Source organism: Garra rufa, chromosome 3, assembly GCF_049309525.1.
Source record: "Garra rufa chromosome 3, GarRuf1.0, whole genome shotgun sequence".
NCBI lineage: Eukaryota > Metazoa > Chordata > Actinopteri > Cypriniformes > Cyprinidae > Garra > Garra rufa.
The window spans coordinates 41,732,808-41,741,538 of record NC_133363.1 but is presented as its reverse complement, the minus strand read 5'-3'; positions in this window follow the sequence as shown (position 1 = coordinate 41,741,538).

Sequence of the window (8,731 nt, the reverse complement as noted above, 5' to 3'; positions counted from 1 at the left end):
TACGCACAGTAAAAAATAAATATGACCTCACGTTATGTCAATTACACTTGCACACTGCCTCCAAAATTTTCGTCCGTCATAAAAAAATTTGAATCGGGTTCGATTTTCGCATTCGTTGTAAGCATTTTGAGAGGTGTTTTGACAGTTCAGATTCACCATACAAGCGAATGCCAAAATCCAGAATTGTGTCTGACAAGTTCATTCACTTTGTCTCGCAGCACAAAGCACTGTCCTTGTACACAGAAATTAGTGGTCTTCTTTATAATATGTAGCTCCAGTAATGCTAGCAAAGCATCAAAGATTACTGACATCCTGAAATAAACTTTGAATCACCCAGGATAACCCCACAGTTTATTAATAAGGAGGTGCGCATTAAAAGTATTCTCTTATTCCTCTCTCTGTCTTTTTCTCTTTTTAAGAAGAGAGTAGACAACAACATCGTTCTATTTCGTATTGTGTTGCTTTTTTTCGCAACGGATGAATTAATACGCATTGGACTCAGTGTGCAAGGTTTCTGTGCGTGACGAATTTTTAGGATTACAAATACGAAAAAACGCATACGAAAATTTCAGACTCAGTGTGCAATGACCTTGAGTGTGTTCACAAGAGTACAATGGCGCAAACGTGTGGTGCTGTTGACACAGGAACCGGTGTTCTGACGTAGAACATCCGCCTCTCTTAGTTCATCGTCTGTATACTCTATTTCAAAAAAGTTGCAAGTTGTCTCATGAATATGCATTGAAGACTGACATGGAAGAGAAGAAATTGTTAATAAAGTTGTTATTTTTATTTTCATGTGCACGAAAGTATTTTTTTAGCTTTATAAAATTACAGTTGAACCACTGATGTCACATGGACTATTTTAACAATGTCCTTATTACCTTTCTTAGCCTTGAACATGTCAGTTGCGTTGATGTCTATGCAGGGTCAGAAAACTCTGAGATTTTTATCTAAAATATATTAATTTATGTTCTGAAGATAAAGGAATAAAGAATATTTATTTTTGGGTAACTATTCCTTTTAAGATGTTTAAAGTCCTAATCTAGTTGGTTAATTAAACTAGCATTGTGTGTCACAAATATTGTTCGCTCTTTGACAGATTGCTTCGTTCCTCTTGTGTAAACAAATGTTAAAAGGGTCATCCGATGCCCATTTTCCACAAGTTAATATGATGCTTTAGGGTCCTAATGAAAAGTTTGTAATATACTTTGGTTAAAAATTCTCAATGGTAGTGTAAAAAACACTAATTTTACCTGGTAAAAAATGGCTCTGTTCTCAGCAAGCGATATCAGTACATGGCCCTTTAAATTATATGAACCTCTGCTCACCCTGCCCCTCAGTTCTGTGGGGCGTGTCATTACAACGCACATGAGGTGTTGCCTAGACAACAGTTGAGGGGTATTATTTGGGGAAGTAATGGTTTCGCGAGGCTTTGAAAACACATATGTGTAACCATATCGGTTTGAACCGGAGTTGGAGCTGGAACAAGATGACACCCTGCGAAAAAGTTTGGCAATTACGGCTTAAACAAGGCGTTTCTGAATGGTTGGTAAACTTAATGTCACTTTGATATATCTTTGTATGTACTGGCAGGATAGCATACTGATAGAGATACGAACGCGATGTGTCTACTGAAAAAGTAAGTGATCGATTAACATAACTTACCCTGTCGTAATATTGAAATACATAAATGTGAGTGTTATGGTCTTTACTCGTATGCAGTTGCTGGCTGTAAACACTGTTTTGCATGTATTGCGTTAAAGTTACCATTCTTTATGCAGTTATGACTGATCCAAAACTATTTAAAATAACTGTACATGACATAATCAGTAACAGACACCGTTTTAAACCATCTGGCGTTACAAAGCTAAGCTTAATGTAGTTTTACAAAAACGTACACAGTTTGTAAATAGACAATCAGCTTAATGCATTGTTCATTATAAACGTGCGATTATGAATTATATTGAGACGGATTTACATAGAGAAGACGACATAACCATGTTCTCTGAGCGTGTAAGTTACACTTTAATTCATTGTGAAATGTGCTAACTTTAGCACATTATTAGAAAAGGCGATTAGCAAAAATTCATAGAAAAAGAAACTACACTCACTTCTTCTGGTGAAGATGAGGCAGGAATACGAATAGTTGATACAGATCCATTTTTCAGCAGCAGCTTCTCATGTAATGGTGAGAAATGATTTGCGTAAACATAAACCTATTTAGGTAGATCGGTGGCACATTCCCTTCAAAAATAAAATTCAGCCACTGTGTCCTCAGCGGCTCAGATGTCGGTAGTAAATGACTGCTGTGTTTGCTGTTACACCCATCAACTGTACTCCACACTCGCTTAGGCAACATTCTGCTCCAGCGTCGAAACAATGGCTGACAGTTTACTTCTCACTCGAGGCGGGTCTACGCTAAAACACTACTGTCTATCATCTGTCTAAATTATTTGACTAAATTAAAAGAAAACTACTGGGTGGATCTTTGTCATTCTAGGGTGGTTGTGTACACACACTCCTAACACACATTTCAGTTCAAACAGATTGTAAAAGTGCAGGTGGCACCGGATGACCCCTTTAAAGGTCCCATATCGTCAAAATCAAAATTTCCTGGCTTTTTTCATGATAACTAAGGTCTAGGGGCTATCTAACTACCATATGAGTTTCAAAACAGTCAATCCACAGTAAACTGCACACAGCCTGCTTAAAGTAGCTGTTCATTTTCACGAGCAGCTGTGACTTCCGTAACGATGTGACGTCCAATCGACTCAAGTCACCGCCTTCAGTCACAAACCAACGTCCCACCCTCCTTTTGTCAAACCCCCAGACAACAACGCATCCATTCCATTGAGCAACAACAACACGAAAACAAGTGGAGAAAACCCTGTTCAGTCGATAGATGTCAAGCTACGATCATTACACAGGCTTCAGAACAACGTTAATATAAGAGACCAGCGGCACGTCAACTTCAGCCTCTTTCACACAGCGATTCCGGTAAATACACGGATAATGTGTCCCACGATTTGTTCCGGAATTGTTTAATTTGGTTCATTCACAGTTGTTTTCCAGAATCTGTGCTTGCTTTACACACAAACCATAAAGACATGTGACGTTTGGATGTGAGATGTAATGCGACGCGTACGTTTCACTAAACTGAAACTAACCTGAACAAACTGTGCTTCAGCGCTGATAGTGAGGAGCTGGCTCTGCCTGATGATCGCTGCTTCATTCCACTTTGCACATAACGTTATTTTTCGTTGTGAAGAGTCGCTTGATAACGTGCATCATTACTACAACACTGCCTTTAGGTTCTGGCTTTGGTTCACACAGTTCCCGTAATTTTCCAGAATCAGCGCGCATTGTGAAAGGGGGTTTACTAAAGCAACAGTTATGTAGCCTACTGCATTCGGTGTTTGTAAAAGAAAAAACATTAATGATCATTCTAAAATATCCTGTTGAGTATCAGCTCTCTCTATTGCTCTGAGCTCGCTTACGCTTACAGCATACATGACCGTAGTTACCTGTGATTGGCCTGGTTGTGCGTCACTCAGAAAACAACAGGCCAATCAGAAGAGAGGCTCATGAATATTAATTAGATGGGCCAAAATCGACCTGTTTTTGACAGAGCTCCTAAAAAAGGAGCTGTAAAAATATATTGAGATGGATTTTGGCACTTATACCGCAAATATATATTCTTAAGGACATCAACAAATAAAATAAACCTCCAGAAATGTGTACGATATGGGACCTTTAAGTCAGCATGAAATTAAAATTCTTCTGTTTTCTAAATGTATAGTAGAGATCTCATTGTGGACAATTTATTTGTGCATATATATCTTTTTTCCTTTTTTTGACTTCTGCAATCAAATAAAGTTGAGTTTTTTTAAATCTTTACTTTTGTCACAATATGACAATATGGTAGCACAATGTGCATTTAATCCTTAAAATTAACAATAAAGACACTGCAGCCCTAACATAACTGCCTGGACTTAGAAACTGTAACAATTCAGACTTGAACCTGCACCATCATGCATGTGAGCTACCACTGTGCCACAGACCATAATATGGGTTTATATCTAGAAGCTTACTGTCTCTGTTCAATTCCACACTTTAATGCCACTACACAGGAGAAATGTTTAATTCCTGGGCCTAGGGATAGAGCACACTTTCAGGAAACGATTTGCTAAGCCCTCGGTTAAAGTGGGAGATATTAGCAAGACTGACGCACTGATGACATGCGAGCGTAGCAACATGCAGTTAATGGGAAATGGGATCTGCAAAGACAAGGAACACTCAAGCTCTCTCCAGCACACTACAGTGATGCTCGGTCATCAAACAAAAACATCAAGACATCATCGTGGTGTGTGTGTGCGCAGGTGCGCTGCCATCTTCTTGAGTGCCACCGAATGTATCTGTCAGTCTTTTTGGAGGAACTTTGAGAGTCTGTTTTCATGTCTTTGTAAATGTAATTTTGTGTGTGTGTGATGCGCTCAACAGTTTGCCCTGCGCAAATCTCGTCAAGGAGAGAAAGATGAGGGAGAGGAGAGAACTGTGAGGGGAAGATGTGCGTAATCCTCATTTTTTATTGATGGAAGAAGGCGGGGAGGGAGGGAGAGAAAGAAAGAGAAAGTGGGGGGAAAAAGATAAGAGACAGAAATGTTTTTAGCACTTTTCCTTCACGTTGAAGCTATGTGGATCACAACCAGTGCCACTATTGGTGGTACACAGAGCCCTACCCTGTAACATGAACCGTTTAAAGCACTCACGCACACGTAGACGTGCACATTCACAGCGTGAGAGAGAGAGAGAACAGGATGTGTCTGAATGAAGGGTGTTTTCTCCCCCTACTGACTAAAAGCAATCTGCTTCTTCGCTCGTATTTGACCAACGTGCACTTGCGGCCACACACGCGCGCCAGCATGCCTCAGCGGTCAAGTAAAGAGAAAAAGAATGTTCAGGAGACAATAACACAGAATAATAAACAAGTGAGAACTAATGGAGTATCATTTATCTTCCGCATGCATTTCAGCTCATGATCTCATTACTATAAAAATAACTTCTGTTTCAAAACTGTCAAACATGATCTGCTGTTCAGTTGCACGCTTTTATGTGTGTCTGTGGACTGGTATTAAAGGTTAATTGTCTTCCTATGTTTCTGCAGAACATCCTGTTGTATTCACCTCCCTGTGACCTCTTATTTGTTGGACTATGAACTACTACCAGCAGTTCCTCATACAAGATACAAGCAGTCCCAGTCATGCTACCGGTTCACCATGGCAAAGTAGAAAAACGCAACTTTCATGTAAGTGCTTTAACCTCTGCATTAAAGGCAGCACCTCCTTTTAAGTAGGAGTTTATTGGTTCAAGTATGTGTCAGCAAGGATCTGTGGGCTTTTTTTCCAGGCCCAGTTACGTCATTCGTTTATATTTTTCTGTCCTGAAAGCACAGCAATATTTATTTGTATATTGATATTTTCTGTATGAGTGTGATTGTGCTGCCAATGTGAACACATTCCAATAAATTCATTGGACATACCTGGGGGATTTAAAGGGATAGTTCACCCAAAAATGAAAATTTTGTCATTAATTACTCACCAACATGTTGTTCCAAACCCATAAGACCTTCATGCAGTGAGCTCTTGTGGTACTCCCGTGAACTGCCCCAGAATAATTTTTTTTTTTTTTTTTTGTGCACAAAAAGTATTCTCGTAGCTTCATAACATTACAGTTGAACCTCTGATGTCACATTTAACGATGTCCTTCCTACCTTTCTGTGCCTTGACCGTGGTAGTTCCCTTGCTGTCTATGCAGGGTCAGAAAGCTCCTGGATTTTGTTTAAGAAAATATTTTGGGGAATATAAAATATTAACTTTGTACTTAAGTAAATAAAAGTGTAAAATAATTTATTTTTAAAGAATATTTAGTATATGTAATTTTTTGTAATGCCATAATGTATTTGAAGATATTTAGGAAACAACATAGGAAAGTTCACATAGTTGTTTCTCCAAAAAACAATCCTACAGCTAGTTATTCTATTTTGTTCCATGTCAGAATATCTGGTTTTTGTTTTAGTCTCTGTGATTCCACCCACTGCCAATTTACGCAATAGTATTTTGACACCCAGGGTTGCCACTTAGTGGAAAACACAGCATATTGCAGCCACGGAAGCCAGCAAATGAACTGGGTCAGAGATCGTTGATTCTACCCGACCTAAAAAGCCTCACCATCCATCCAAAATCTATCCATCAGAACCATATTAAAACGCGGATAAATTAACTTACAGTGTAAGGCTCATTGCCTTGCATTGTCAATTATGCTCATTCCTCTTATGTGTCCTCAATCTGGCAACCAGAGAGGGTATGAGAAACAATATTTGGACTGCAGTACCCATTTCAACCGCTAGCTGTCAATTGCTTTCATCACATACGCTACCTTTAAACCATCTTCTGCAATATGGAAAAAGTTGGGTTCAAACTAGGCTTGATTCTGTCTCTTTTGCACTCTCTATCAAACTCTCTATCTCCAAAAGTGATAATGATATGGTGTGATGTAAATTGAATTTACAGCAATACTGTATTTGGAAGATGTTGTGTGGTGTTTGTGTGCTGGTCTAACACAATATACATGGAAAAACAGACCTCTGTCTTCCCAAAGCACATCTAATCAAAGCTTATTTTATTTTTCATCAGCAATTGGTCTCCTAAATCCTGATCAAATAATAGCAGAGTCTATCTGTCTGGATGTCTTCTAAGCACATATCTTCACATTTATACAAGTCGGCACATCTCTGTGTGTGTGTTCATTTTTGTGAGTGTTTGTACTTAGAATCTGACATGAAAAGGCACTTCCATGCCCAAATATTACCTTTTTTATAAATAAGAGGATGACGTCAAACAACTATCTCAGTTGGCCAGTTTACCATGACCCCCCCTGGAGTATACATAACAGAGACAGGAATGTTTTTTGGGCTGAGATGAGATATGAAAGCCTCGTTCTTCTGACCCTCAGACCATCAGTGAGTCTTTCATTCTCCGAGGTCCTTTGGATGTAAATATTACTACCATTCATCTCGGCTCGTCTCTCATTCAGCTGCCGCTACAACAGGAGCAGCAGTAATAAGGTTCTGAGATAGAGTGGAGGTGTGTGAATGCTGAAGGTCATGGTAATTAAATAGCAGTCAACGGCTTACGTCAGGATAATGCGAATGTATTATGGGATTGTGAACACAGAGCCGGTTCTTCAGCGGTGACATCTCGCACACTGGCCCTCAGACTGATTCCAGGAAGTTTTTTTTTCTTTCTTGGCCTTCATTTGGGTAACGGATTGGAATTGGGATTAAAAACAGATTATCACACTTAATGCCATCTGGACATGGCTTGCTGTAATGACTTTATGTGGCATTAACCCCAGAAAAGGACTCGTTCAATACTTAAGTGAATTAGAAAAACTAATGTGAGCACTAACTAATTGAACCAATCAGGACTTTACACGAAGACTGCAATGAAAAACCCATTTCACTGACTTTCCAGCTTCAGGCCTTCAAACAGAGACAAACAGATCAACTAATTGAATGTTTTTAGAACTACATTTATAATACTCCATGCTTCTTGTCAGAAAAGGAAAAGTATTTGTACATTTACCAGTGTTTACCAGTTTCTTCAGGGTTAAATGACATTCACAGATAGAAAAAAGCTCCTTGACAAAGGATACTGGGAATTTTTGTCTAGTCTCAGGAATTCTGGAAAAGAGAGAGAGATCCAGAATTAGAAAGACGGAAAGGAAAGAAGCTGTGGGGCAGTAGGCTTTTAAGTTGCTTGAGACATCTCGATATTTAGACTGAAGTGATGTAATATAAACATCTTGAACTAAAATAGAAAAGTCTGTGATTCTAAGCACAGCTCGATCATCCCCTGCTGTGAGGAAATATTCCAAGAATTCCTCATAGGTGTCCAATATATCTTTTATAATGCTGTGTTACACAATATTTGATTAAAATTCATAAATATCGCTGTAACTACAGTACATTAGTCAGGGTTGTGATCTCTTGCCTTATATAGGAGCTCAACGTTCATGTGATCTTTTTACGAGCTAAAGTGCAAATGTGTGTTTGTAATTTCTGCGCCACAAGTGGCGTCAAATGGAAGTACAAGTCTGGATAAAACATAGCACTGATTCCAAAAATAGCATAACTTTGTCCAACCAATGAGAGGCAGGATAAGTGTTGGAAACTTTCAAAACATTTTTTGCTTTCATTTTTGTCGTGATGTTTGGTGACGCAGAAATTACACACTTCACCTTTAAACACTGAACAGGGTGCGGCAGCTTAAAAATATAGAATGGGTCACAATACAGGTCACATAATAGAAATTCTTTGTGCCAACTAGATGCATTTTTTTTAAAGAAACTAGAAAAGAAAACTAGAAGTATTTATCTAATGTAAAAAGGTTCTGCTATGGCATTAGGTTTTAACACATTTTGTTCTACCTTGCACCAGACAGTACAGTCATAATGTCAGAATCATAAAAGTCACTTTAACCTGGTAACCTTTGAAAGCCTGTAGGAGATGTCTCTCTCCCTCTGTCTTCATTATCAGCCAAATAACTGATGACTTTGCATGCATACACATCAGTATCCATGCTGTTGGCCCATGTTTGACGAGTGAACAGCTCTGAAGGTCAGGACAAAGATTCTTTAGAAGTTTTAATGGATATCACATACACTTGGCAGG